At 46.3% G+C, this 12,862-nt stretch overlaps 1 protein-coding gene across 1 annotated transcript in view; it reads right to left on the bottom strand.

The window, feature by feature from the left end:
- Positions 1–7,920, bottom strand: part of Kcnj15 (potassium inwardly rectifying channel subfamily J member 15) — a 42,344-nt gene extending 34,424 nt beyond the window's left edge. The window contains exon 1 of the mRNA XM_042687203.1: positions 7,659–7,920. The gene's annotated coding sequence lies outside the window, so the exon portion shown is untranslated. The remainder of the gene's footprint in view (positions 1–7,658) is intronic.
- Between the last annotated feature and the right edge of the window lie 4,942 nt (positions 7,921–12,862).

The following is a 12,862-nucleotide window of genomic DNA, read 5'->3' as shown; positions in this document are numbered from 1 at the left end:
ATTGAGAGTCAAATACCTTTACTGCCACAGGTATGCTAACACAGTCCGTCTCTAAACAAAGCATTTGAAGGAGACCAAAATGATACTCATTTGGTTGTCTCCTGGATTTTCCATGCTACAGATCAAATGACCCCCTTTACACCCTAGCATCGCAGCTAATTCTTCCGTTCCCTTCTTTCTGGTGCTCTCTTCCAGGATCCAAATTCCAGCCCTGGCTTCCAGGCACTACGCTGCTGGCAATGTCTGTGTCTTCTGTTTTATTTCTAGTATCTTCGTTTTCTTCTTTCCAAAATACCCTGCATGTTTCTTTTTTCTTCTTCTTCTTTTTCTTCTTCTTCTTCCTATATAAGATTGGTACAACTACTCTATTGTAGGGAACTGGACCATTTCTTATAAAAGATGTCTCTCTCCTTAATAGCCCCCCTAATAGCCAACCCATTAGTCTGCAATATTTACCAAGGGAGAAAACACCACAGTCACTGGTTTTCAGTTATATGTATTTTCAAAACACTTCAGATAAAAAATGGTCTGAGCTATGCTTGCAAGAGGAGGTGGATTGGAGAGCTTTGGGCATGGGAAGAGGTAATTATAACAAAAAGTCTGCCTTTCAGCCAGTGCACAAGGACTCAGTAAACATTGCCCTAGGGCTGCCCGGGCCTGGTGCTGGGAGGGTAAGGAAGAATCAAGTAAAATCTCCACGTCAGAGTTTGCCTCCCTGCAGAGGGAGAAGAGTAGTAAACAGGCTATTGTGAAATGCAGCTACGTGAGAAGAGGCACTGCTCCAGGAATGGGGAGCCCTCAGACGCCTCCCAAAGGAGCCCCTCACCGGAGTCAGACCTAAGCAAAACCAAAGAAGACAACTCAACACGCAGCGATGCAAAAACTGAACTGAAATAAGAGGACCCGTGGAGGAGAATGGACATGATCATTTAAAAGAATGATAAACTATAACGCATGCCTAACTAGATTCTTCTCTTTAGTTGTGGAACGAGGGTTTTAACTAAAGATCTGGAGCTTCTATGCTGGGGTGTTATCACAGAGCTATACTGTCAGCCCCTTAGATTCAATGCTAAGACTCAAATATAAAGCATATTTAAAAACTACATCAGGCTGAGCATGGTAATCCTAGATACCAGGGAGGCAGAGATTGGAAGGATCACTGTTCAAGGCCAGTGTGGGCCAAATGTTAGCAAGACTCCATCTCATTTAATAAAACAGACATGGCAGTGTGTGCCTATGTTCCCAACTACATAGGAGGTGGTAAGGAAGAGAATCACAGCTTTGGAAAAACTGGGCAAAAGCCCAAGACTGGCTGAAAAAAAGCATTTCCAGGAACTGGAGGTTCACACCTGTAATCCAAGCTACACAAGAGGCTGAGATTTGAGGGTCACAGTTCGAAACCAGCCTGAACAGTAGTAAAATTTATGAAACTCTTATCTCCAATTAAACACCCAAAGCCAGAGGTGGAGCTGTAGCTCAAATGGTAGAGCATGAGCCTTGAACATAAAAGCTCAGGGACAGCACCCAGGCCCTGAGTCCAAGTGCACCAGTATGTGCATATACACATACACCGAAATAACCAAAGCAAAAAGGACTAGGGACAAGGGTCAGATGACAAGAGTTCCAGTTCCTAACTCGCAAGCATAAGTCTCTGAATCCAAACCCCAGTCTCACCAACCAGCCAAGCCAATCACCTAAATAACAACAAAAGCCTTCCATTTGGCTTTAAAAACCCAACAAGAGTCAGCTTCTGTGGGTGCAAATATATCCAGTTGTGGTTTATATAATTACATCACACTTTTCCAAGTAGATGATTCAATCAAATGATCCCCCATGAAACTTACTTTTAGTTTCTAATTTACTTTTTACTTATATTACAAATGCGTACATATGTGTGTATATATGTTTATGCATGCACCTACATCTTTTAGGGAATAAAGTGGATGTAAAGAAGCAATTAGAGATTTTTCTTGACCTCCACCAAGGTCACGCAGATCCCAAAAGTCTAACTTGCAGTCACGGGGCACAGACATCACTAAGCCTTGATCACAGGACACATTGCCACCCCATACAGTCACAGCCAACTGAGTCATAACCAGAGCAGCGGAAGGTGCTGGGAGATGGTTCAATAGCCTGGCATAGAGGTGCAAAGTGATAGAATGGACTGGAAGTCATAGAAAGTCTGCAGAATAAGGCTTCTTGGGATGTCACATAGGCTAATGGATACTAGGGTAGCTTCAGAGATCAGCAAATGAAGAAAGGTTTCAGACTCGGAGCGCATAGCAGGAGTGACATGCAACCCTCCTTGAACTCCCTGCTCACAGCTGAAGTTGCCACAATATGGCAGAGATGCTTTGCTGTCAGACTTGATGTGTTTCAGAACCCCGTTCCTGTCTATCACTAGGTTCTAACTCCTGACTCCAGACCCTGAGCCAGGATGAACAGGACCCATGTCTGAGAGGTCTCCTGTCACTCCCACGAGACACACTCTTCTGTCTACACGGGTCAGGAACCGGAACCCTGAGTGTTTCTTGATCAGATGATCGTAGCACTTATGTTGCCAAGAATCCATTCATGTCACCTCGTATTTAACTCTTCTATTAAGGAGTCGTGGCCAGATAGCAATATCATGGCACTGACTTTTTCCAACTATCCTTCAGAGGGCATTGCTTTGACAGTTCATCTTTCACATGGATCTTAGGTTCCAATTGTAAGTTTGAAATGCACTAAACAAGGCACTGAAAAATAAAGCACCATTGTACCATACTATTGTTGGCACTGGAAGAACTTCCATGCCAACACAGTCCTTATTATTACTGCTCTAGCTAATTCTACCCTTAACTCTGTCTGTGATATGCCTCTGTGTGACAGGGTTTATTATCTCTTTATCATTTATTTCCCCCAGGCTGTGGAAAATAGAAAGCAGCCAGGCAGAATTCTCATTCCTTCCTCTGTGCAACCTGGCTGCCACCCCAAGCGGCCAGATGCAGCTAGCTCAGGTGATTGCTTCCCTCCTAGGCTTGGTATTCGGGCAGGAGAGAGAAAGCACACACGTAACCAAGTTGTAGGAGCTTTCAAAAACAAAGGATCAACTTTTCCAGCTGTTTTCTTCACACATAGGAAGAGACGTACAGGAATAACTTAGTAAGTAAGAAAGCAAAGTTTGGGGGACCTGACTTTATGTTCTTTGGCTGAGAGGATGAGGACCAAAACCCAAGATAGAAATCTGCAAATATTTGAGAGCACAAACATCGCTGTGTGGTGTGAGAACATTGTTTGGTCCGGTAGACTTAGGTTCTGCCAGCATTCTTATTAAGAAATGACTCTGTTAACTGCTAATAGAAATTGGAAACCATTTCTAGCACCCATAAAAATAAAAGAGGAAGGAAAGGGACTGCCCCCAGCCAGACACACAGAAAGTTCTTTAAAGGAGACATATATCATCGATGTTGGGTTCTAGGCTTCTCTGTGCTAAGTCCTGGGTTCCCAACTAGCAAAGTGTTCTTCAGGTTCTTTTAAGTTAAGGACTTTGCAAATGAAAAAAAAAAGTGCAATCTTCCTCTTAGTATCCACCTAATCTGCTGTAGGTTAAAAAAAAAAGCCTTAATAGTATCTTATCCTGGGGGCCTAGATATGACCTAAGGGTTCAGCTACAGTACAGGAATCTGCTCTTTACTGGCAAGTGTTGGTGAGATAAAATGCGTTCTAGATAGCACCTGGCCCAGTCTTCATATACCACTGATCATGGATACATGGGGGCACAATTATGGGATAGCTTTGCCTACCTGGCTCACGAGTTCCTTAGAGGGCAGCGACCAGCTACATACATTAATCCATCCCTCTATTCAACACACACCAGGCCATGACAGCACAGACCTGGAAGAGTCCAGCGTGCGGCTGGTGAGGCTCTGGCTGTGCCCGTGAGTACAAGCTGTCCTCAGAGGCTTGTCCTGGGCTGCATCACAGTTCCACTGCATTTTCCTCAGAGAAAGCCCCCAGATTGAAGTTTCTAAGCTCCGTAAAATCATCTGACACTGGCACTAGAGAAAACGCACAAGAATTGAACAGCCAACCAACAGCCCAATACCAGGGCAGCTCTCACTGAAGCTCTGACTCAGACTGTCTGAGCCCTCCCCACACACAAGGTGCCGTGTACCCTGAACCCCAACTCCCGAGAGAGCAGAGAGCAGCCAGGACCCTGCTGTGACTGTGACAGACCCGTGCTGCGCTTTCTCCACGGAGTCTGGACTGGAACAGTCTAGCTGGCTTTCATTTCGAGCTGCAGGGTCATGGGCCAGACACGTCTCACCCTGCTGCTCGTTCTTCCACTGTTTCTTCTTTATATCTCAGGCCCAAAGCAGTGTAGACACACCCGCTCTTCCAGCTAACTGTGTCTTCCTGGACACATGCGGGTGTTTGTGCCTCAAATCGAAGCCTTGTGTTTCTTCTTGTGTCTCTCCTACTATCACAAGCATAAGAGGGCAACTTTAATTTGTCTTTGCATTATGATGAACATACCTGAAATGGTATGCCATCGAATGTTTTGGTCTCAAAGCACACGTTAAGTTCGGGAAGTCTGTGACCGGCTAGGGTCAGAGTGGGTGAAGGTAATCATTCCTTCACTGATGGCTTGCCCATCTGAGAGGGAAAAGCAACCTGGCGTCCACACTTCTCCCAGACCTCTGACCTGTCTCTATGGGAAAAGAAAGTGCAATGTGTGCACGTCGCAGGCCCCAGGGACCTGCACACCCAGCCGCATTGCACACGAAAATCCCCTGCGGTTCTCTAGCTTAATCCAGACAGCATTTGTAGAGGTTATTTTGTCAGGTTCAACTATCTCATCTTGCCATTCCTCCAAAACATCCACGTCCTTCCTCTGTCCCACCCGTCTTCAGACTGATAGGGAAAGCTTGCTTATCTGAACTTTTAGTTATGAATTATTACTAGCTCTCTCTCTTCCTCCATTCACACTTTAAAGTTTGTGTGTTTGTTGGGGGAGGGATTCCTTCGTTCCTTGGGTTTCTGGAAGATTCAACATTCCTGGGACTGCTTGCTTCTGAGCTACTGGGCAGCCATATAGGTCCTTTGCCTATCTGCACAAACTGGCACCAGGGAGCAGCCACCTGAGCAGAGACAAAGAGCCGGGTGGGTGGGGTCACACCTGGCCCTGTCAGGGCACTGTGTCCTTGCTGTGCACAGAGCAGGACCTGGCCTTGGTTTCTTTCTGTGCTTGTGCTGATCTGGCTGCCCCTCTCCACCCCCACCCCCGCCTCCATGCCTGAGTCAGCTCTGGGGAGGAAAAGGTGCAGAGCAGACAGACAGCCTAGCTAATTACCTCTGTCTGATTTGCCTTTTGCGTCTGTTCGTTCATAAGCAACAAACACTTGGTGGAAAATGTGGAAAGCAGGCATTAATTCTTGCAGTAGCTTCCTGACTATGTGGGGGAAGGGAGTTATTTTTATGTGAAAGAAGGAAAGCATCACGTTGCGAGATGCCCAGCTGACACTAGTGTGGAGATCTTGAGACACTGCAGGGAGAAGCCACAAGCAGCCTCTCCTGCGGCACTGAAGACCAAGGAAATACCTTGCGAGTCTCTGCGCTGCAAGCCAGCATTCCCGGGGGGCAGGGCCGGTCATTCACAGCGGGGCCATCTTCACGGCTCCTTCTCTGGCCTGTGTCTAGGCTAGTTCTGAGAGTCTGGCATTGTGAAGGCCATGCCAAGTGTCTGACATTCGCTGATTAAGTCAGGAAAAGCTTGCCTCTCTCTATTTGGTGCCTAAAGCTACATAAAGGGGGGAGGGGTCCTTGTATCTAGCATATTGCTGCCATTCAAGTATATAATTACCTACACACAAACACAGGCATGCATGTGCACATACATACACACACACACACACACACACACACACACACACACCAAGAAAGAGCCACAATTCAAGATTTCCTACCCACAAAAGCAGAGCAGGGTATGTTTGGCTCTGAGGGAAAAAGCCAAAAGACCTGCTTTCTTTGGCTCTAGGCTTTCTGGAATGTGAACCCGGGGTCTTACTCTCTCTTGTCCCCCTAAATAGGAGCTGTCTGCCTGGGTTCTGTGTGTGAGCAAAGTGGGGAAATAACACTTGGTACAAAAATGACCACAACCATCGGAGGCTGGAAGGAACGGGAAGAGAGAAGGAGGACTTTTTAGAGAGATGTTTTCCTGAAGCAACCAGAAGCACAAACTCCAACCAAGTCTGTTTCTCTGAACCCCCCAACTGACAACGTCTGTCTTTTCCTGAGTTCGGTGAGGAGCACTTGCTCCGTTAGCTCCACTTCCCCCTCCTCCGTGAAAATCCACCAGGAAACCTCTGGGTTACTCCCTGCGTGGTCATTTATTATACTGCAGCAAAGGAAGGAGGGAAATTGCTAGAAAATAACCCCCCAGGAAGGTATAGCCCGAGGAGCGCCGGGAGGTGTAAGAGGTAAGTGCCTGATTGTTCGGCTGGACTCTATCTAGTAGGCAGCTTTCATAGACAGATGACATTTCAAAGTACATTAGTTTTATGTGACGCTTCTTACGTGCAGATTGGAGAGAGTTTGATTGACAGTGGGAAGGGGCTCAGCGATAGCTGATTGTGTGTGAATGTTTAAAGTCTCCCCTATCCTCCCAGCTCCCCCACCCCAATACAGAGAAAAATAACCGTGAGAGTCACTTACAGCTTTTTAGAAATCCTTGTACAGGTCAAGGGGAAATTTTACATGTGTCCAGATTTTTTTTTAAAGCAGCAAATTCAAACATTTGAGTTTTGCGGTCCAATCTTTGGTCTTTAGTTTTCTAAAGTGAAACATTGCGTTCACGGTCAGTTTTCTGTAAGTTAAAGGGGTCCTGACACCGTGTAGGCATGGTGCAGTCTTACTTCCTGAGGGAGGCTGACTGCAGACAGGCACAGAAGAGAGATAAACGGGGGTTTTGTAGGAGCGATGTGGAAATCTCACCCGGCATCACATTTATTAGCTGAGAAAAGTCTACACTCATGCGAAATTACACACAGATTATTCAAAGCATTATCCATGGCTTGTGAATCAAGTTTCTAATGTTTCCAAAGTCAGAATTGTTTACATTCCTTATACCTACCACAGAAAACTTACATAACTTTTTTGTGTTGTTGTTTCTTTTCTCTCATAAGGATAGGTAACAGATTTTAAAAATATTCTCCTGAGGTTTTGCCTTACGGCAACCTACACTGATTTCTCCACCAACAAAGGAAAATACGTGCTAGAGAATTAGCCAAAGAACATATAATCTCTAAAAGTCATTTGCAAAGTCGGTCTGACAGACACTATGATCGAAAAACACTTGCAAAGACTAGTCAAAGTAATTCTCCTCCCAATCTAGACCCCTAACACCCACAGCACTCCAGCGGACATCTGGATACTGTTTCACAGGCAAGAGGAAAGTGCTTTTCCCCCTTTCCCCCCATCATTAAGGAAAAACCCGCTTCCCACATGCAAACAGCACTTGTAAATTCCCCCAGATAAGCTTGGCGGTCTTGAATGGTTTAAGCAAGTTGTAAAAGAATCACAACTCTTTCCTTACGTTTAGAAGTCAAGTTTTTCAAAAGACAGACTATCTCCAGCATGCTGCACGGCCCCATGTGGACGCAGCGGGCACCTCTTACCTGCAGGGACCCTTGAGGACCTAGGAGTTCAGGCTCCTGGCTGGAGGCAGGAGGAAAAGATCAGCCCATGCAGGTTGTCTTGGAAAGATAGGTGCTCAGGCTGCCTCCAAATGAAGAAACTCTCTCTCGCTGTTCACTGTCAGTCAAAAACAAGTTGGAACAAGTTTGAGTAGGAATTACCTGAAGGAACTAAAGAGAGAAAGAAAGATTGGGAGAGATTGGGTGGAGGAGGGAGGGACGGACGGACGGAGGAGGGAGGGAGGAAAGGAGAGAGAGAGAGAGAGAGAGTGAGAGAGAGAGAATGAATCTGAGAAAGGAGTCCAGCGTGTGTTTAAAGGTCGTAAGGAAATCTACAGCTCAGCAGACCAGCACAGAATAGATTCCTGTGACACCCTGTGCCAACCTTGCCAGACACCTGTATGAAACAACAAAAAAAAAAGAAACCCAGCTAACACCCTTTTAAGAGAACACCAGCCAATCTCTGAAGAAACTTGGGCCCCTCTTATCAAGGCTGCAATTTTCCTTAAGTATATAAATAAATATATTATCTTTTATAACCAGCCCTCCTTTACCTCTCCTTCTCCCTTTCCTTCCCTCTGTCTGCCTCAAATAAATATGAACAAGAGGTCCTGCCTGCCAGGGAACGTAGGGCAGCCCATACGTGGATCAAATATGTCTTAGTAAAATAGCACCCAGGGGAACTCTAGGTTTAAGCCCCACCTACCTCTCATGGCTATAACCATTTTTTTCCTATTGCCTTTGTTTGCTCTCATAAAATGATCAGGTAGATAAAAGTCCAACAGTGTTCTTCTGGATTGAGTGAACTCAGGGTCGGATCAGCCCTGGGATTACATTAAGATAGAGTCTTCGGATAACTGAAGCTCAGGCCGTGGTAAGACTCTAGGCTCCAGAACCCTTGGAGAGCCTGTATTCTTATGAGAAGAGGCAGTGATGCTCTGGGGGCCTGGAGATGAGGTGGGGCGTGGCGTCTCCCTGGACCCCCGCATGTGTGTTCTTCCTAGTCCAGGCGCTTCCTGGGGTGGGGGGAGGCAATCCATAGCCTGTGCTTTCCTGGCTCACATGTGACAGAGGACCAGGGGACCTGTTCAGTCCTGAGAGGCAGGCGGGGCGTTCTGCAGATGCTTCCAACCATGAGAGGCCCCGCACCAGTCCAGAGGCAAAGCTGGAGGAGCCGGTGGCACACGCGCACGTCCCACACAGGAGCCTGGTCCGTCATTCAGTGCCCAACTTCTTATCACAGATCAGTCTCGGGCCTTCCCAGTGAGTCCCAGCCTCACCCTGCTCCTCGGTGTTCCTTACCACCCACCCCATAGCATCTGCTACATCTGTGGTGGCTACCTAGCATCATCAGAGAGAGCTGGTGCCCTGGCACACAATAAACCCTAAGGAAATACATACATATATATATGCATATTTTTCCAGGTGTATTTATTACATTGTGAGGGGAGGATGTGAACTATTACAATGGAGCTTTAAGTCTTATCTTCTTATAGCTACCGAGTATATCCAACCTGAGCCTCAATTATTTGAATACTCTTTCTTTCTCCATGTACAGAGCTCTTTCAAAGATGGTAAAGGCAAGGCTCAGACCAAAATACAGGCCTGGCTAGTTGTCACTTAAAAGCAAAGAAACGATGCCAGGTAGGATAGTTTGTTTTTCCCCCCAAAGTCACAGAACTGCAGTGGCAAATTGAAGTTCAGAGCAGCTCTTCCTTCAGTCCAGGCCTTGCTCATCCTTGTACATTTTTGTCCGATAGACTACTGAGGGCATACACATGCATGCAGAGACCCCTTGGAGCATCAAACCCAGCACTACTGGAATGATAAGCACAGTTCCCACTGGTGAGTCTGATTTCTTGCAGGACTTGTGGAGTAGGGCTCGTTTTCATTCACAACACCATCACAAAGATGATGCAAGGGAAAAAAAGATTCCAGAGTAATATGAGTGAACGAAAATAATTAAATGCTCAAAGAGTATTTTGATGGTGTTTACCTACTCCTCCTCTCCCCCTGCCCCCAGCATTTGGTAACGTATCAGCCATTAGATCTTAAGGTTGTCGATCTGACAGAATGCACCAAAGGAGGAAAGCCTTATAAAGGTGGGCCAGGAGGGTTGACAGGTGGGCTGGAAACTTCGACAATAATCATCTCCAAGGCTTCGGTCGCAGAGGACAGATTTTGTTTTGTGTTATTTGACCATTGAATAATCTGTCTGAGTATTTCTGGAAATTTCTTAGAGGTGCTGAAGAAAATAGAAAATCTTTTAATCCTCACAATTATCTTGTGTCACTCAATCTCCATCCCATGTGGTAGTAAAATATGCTTTATAGCATGGCTTTAAAGAGCAGAGCTTGGAATTTTCCATACTGGTTCACAAGAAATAATTCAGCTAATAATTTTGTAGTTGTAGATGGTGGATGAAAGCTTAAAATACAAACATGAAAGACTATTGCTTCCTTCTGTCCATCCTCCCTCCTTTTCTTCCTTCTTTTATCCTCTTCTTTTCCTCCCTCCCTTCCTTCTTGTTTCCCTCATTCCTTCACCTCTTCCCTCCTTTCTTCCTCTCCTCCTTCCTCCCTCCCACCCTCCCTGTCTTCCTTCTTTCTCTCTCTTTTCTTTTCCCAGTTAATTAAAAGTATGACTTCGATGGGCCAAATTTGAAACAAAAATATCCAATAGAATATAGAATATTGAATATTGAATAGAGCATCGAATCTGGATTTTTATCTAAAGTTCTCAGAGAACATCTGAGTACTGAAAAGAAAAATGCATAAGCACTAGCTTTCCTCAGAAGACCTATTTCCCAAGGAAAACTTTTTCAGAAGAAAATAAAATGCTGTCGTGTTTCCAATTCTCATCTTGGCATTAAAAAAAAACCTTGAAGTATGATGAGAAGAATATAGATACATTATATATTATACATAACTCATATAACATTTTATATATATATATATATATATATATATCTTGAATAGATTGTAAGTTGAGTAAGATACACAGCTATTCATGGAGGGCTACATCGATTCTTAAGGCTCCTGGGAACCACCTATGTCACCAAAGGCTTAAAGTGGCCCCTGCAGGTATGAGTAGCCTGGGCAGCCCCCCGATAGGATCGTCTCTGCCAGAGGTCTGGGGATGCCTGGACCTGCAGGAAAGGGATGGAGAGCGCGGTGCACCTATCGCAATCCTTTCCTTTCCAAAGTCCCACAGCCACAGGCAAGGGCTCTCTTGCCTCTGGTCCTTTTCGTGACATTCCTGTCCAAGGGGGCCACAGAGTTAAAATCTCTACCTGGGGTCAGAGTCCTAGAGGCAGACATTGAGTTGAGGATGCACATGAAATTTGTCCATGCAGTGTTTTTCTGGAAGGAACCCAAAGGAGGTTAAAGGAAGTCAGAGAAGGGGTAGAGCCAGGATTCACCTGCAGACCAAGGCCAGTGTTCTCTCCCTGCCTGACCCTGGAGGGAAGATTCTGAATTGAAAACACGTCATGGAAAACAAGGGAGCTGCCCTCTCCTGACCCTGCTCCTGCCAGCCCCTGGCTAAGGGATGAAGGAAGGATCGCCATTTCCCACCCACTCCCAGGATTCCCAGGAGTCATGAAGGTGGGTCAGGGCTGCAGGCTGCTGGACAGAGTGCACAGATGCATTGGGCGGGATGATTGCAGTATCCGTGAGGGGCTTAGGGAGCCGGGCACACCAGCGGCGGCACCTGCAACCGCTCACCCTGGGGTTGTTGGGGCTTTTTCCTGACTCTTGCTGCTGGTACTGTTCATATCGTAGCCTTCTTTCCCCAACTACCCTTCCCTGTACTCCTGCAGTCTCCCAACCAAACTCAAATCAGGGATCGAAGCTCTTTAAGATACATAGAATTTATTATGCAACTCAAAACCAAAGAAATCCTTTTCTGTGGCTATTATGTCAATTTGGTTTGATTAGTAAGGACATTGGATGCCTTCGCCCTGTCTTCTCTTTGCTAGCATAGAGACGGCATAGTCTTCTGCTATGGTAATTTACCACTGAGCAGAAAGATGGACGACTACTCAACCACCAGGTGATGGAATGCGTGCCATGCACAGAAGCAGCCCAAGAGGCTTCCCGAAGGGCAGCTGGGCGTCGCCGGGGTGAAGCTGGGGTTCCAGACCGGGGAATCATTGGCTTCAACCTCCACGATTGCCTAGCGGGAGACAGAGACGAGTTCTGGGTGTTCCAGGCAAAAGGACAGGAGCAGGTAATTAAAGATTAATTAGGTGATGACTCAAAATGCCCTGTGCTCTGACCTGTGAGAAGGCTTAGCAATGGAGCACTAACCTAGCCTCAGCGGAGATGGCAGCTGAGATGTTACGGATCACAAGAAACATGTCTGTGGTTACAGAGTCCCAGTTCTCCCCTTGTCCCCCGGATTCCTGTGGAAGGAGCGACTGCCTTGGCCTCTCCATTGATTCACATCATGACTCCGTTATAACACCATGATAGCACGGTTCAACTCCTCCCCCAACCCTCTTTGCAGGAAACAGTGAGGCTTTGTTAGTCTTTCTCCCTTGCTACTTTGATTAGATGGCACCCTCCTCCCCCACAAAAAAAAAAAATAGGCAAAAATAGGGCCTCTCTTAATCTCAGAGAAATTACAATTGCTGGTCTTGCCATTTTTGTAGTCTGTGTCATGTTAAAAAATGAATTCAAAGACAAAAATGCTATTGCACTATGGTCCTTTGCTGTCAGGAAGTGGGCATTTGCCAGAGCGGCTGCAACATCTGACTTTATCTGATGGGGATCGTGTTATGAAGCGTGCTGTGTCTGCGCGGAGGCTGCCCCCTTCCTCTAGGCCTCCCTGGAGTCGCTTAGTGGTCCGCAGGGTCTGCTGGCAATGTGGCTGCGGTGCAGCTGAGTTACACACCTGGCCGGCTCGCTGGCTGGACGGCATTGCTTTCACTATTGTCTGCACAACATTACACCATGGGTTCAATACAGGTATTTTGGTTCTGGTTTCCTTTCAACATGCTTTCACGAAGCGAAGTCTTGTTGTGAGGTAGTTCTCTTAAAAGATAGGTGCGGGATAATTTTGTCACTGTGAATTGCAAGATGAAATCAGCACGACATGCCTGCCACACAACCTGAGCCACGCGCCTTCCTCAGAAGCCCTGATCTGACCACAGGTTAACTCACCTCTGCACTACTGTGGCTCAA

Source organism: Dipodomys spectabilis, unplaced genomic scaffold (assembly GCF_019054845.1).
Source record: "Dipodomys spectabilis isolate Male_0828 unplaced genomic scaffold, ASM1905484v1 ptg000107l, whole genome shotgun sequence".
Taxonomy (NCBI): Eukaryota; Metazoa; Chordata; class Mammalia; order Rodentia; family Heteromyidae; genus Dipodomys; species Dipodomys spectabilis.
This window is presented reverse-complemented; position numbering and strand designations above follow the sequence as displayed.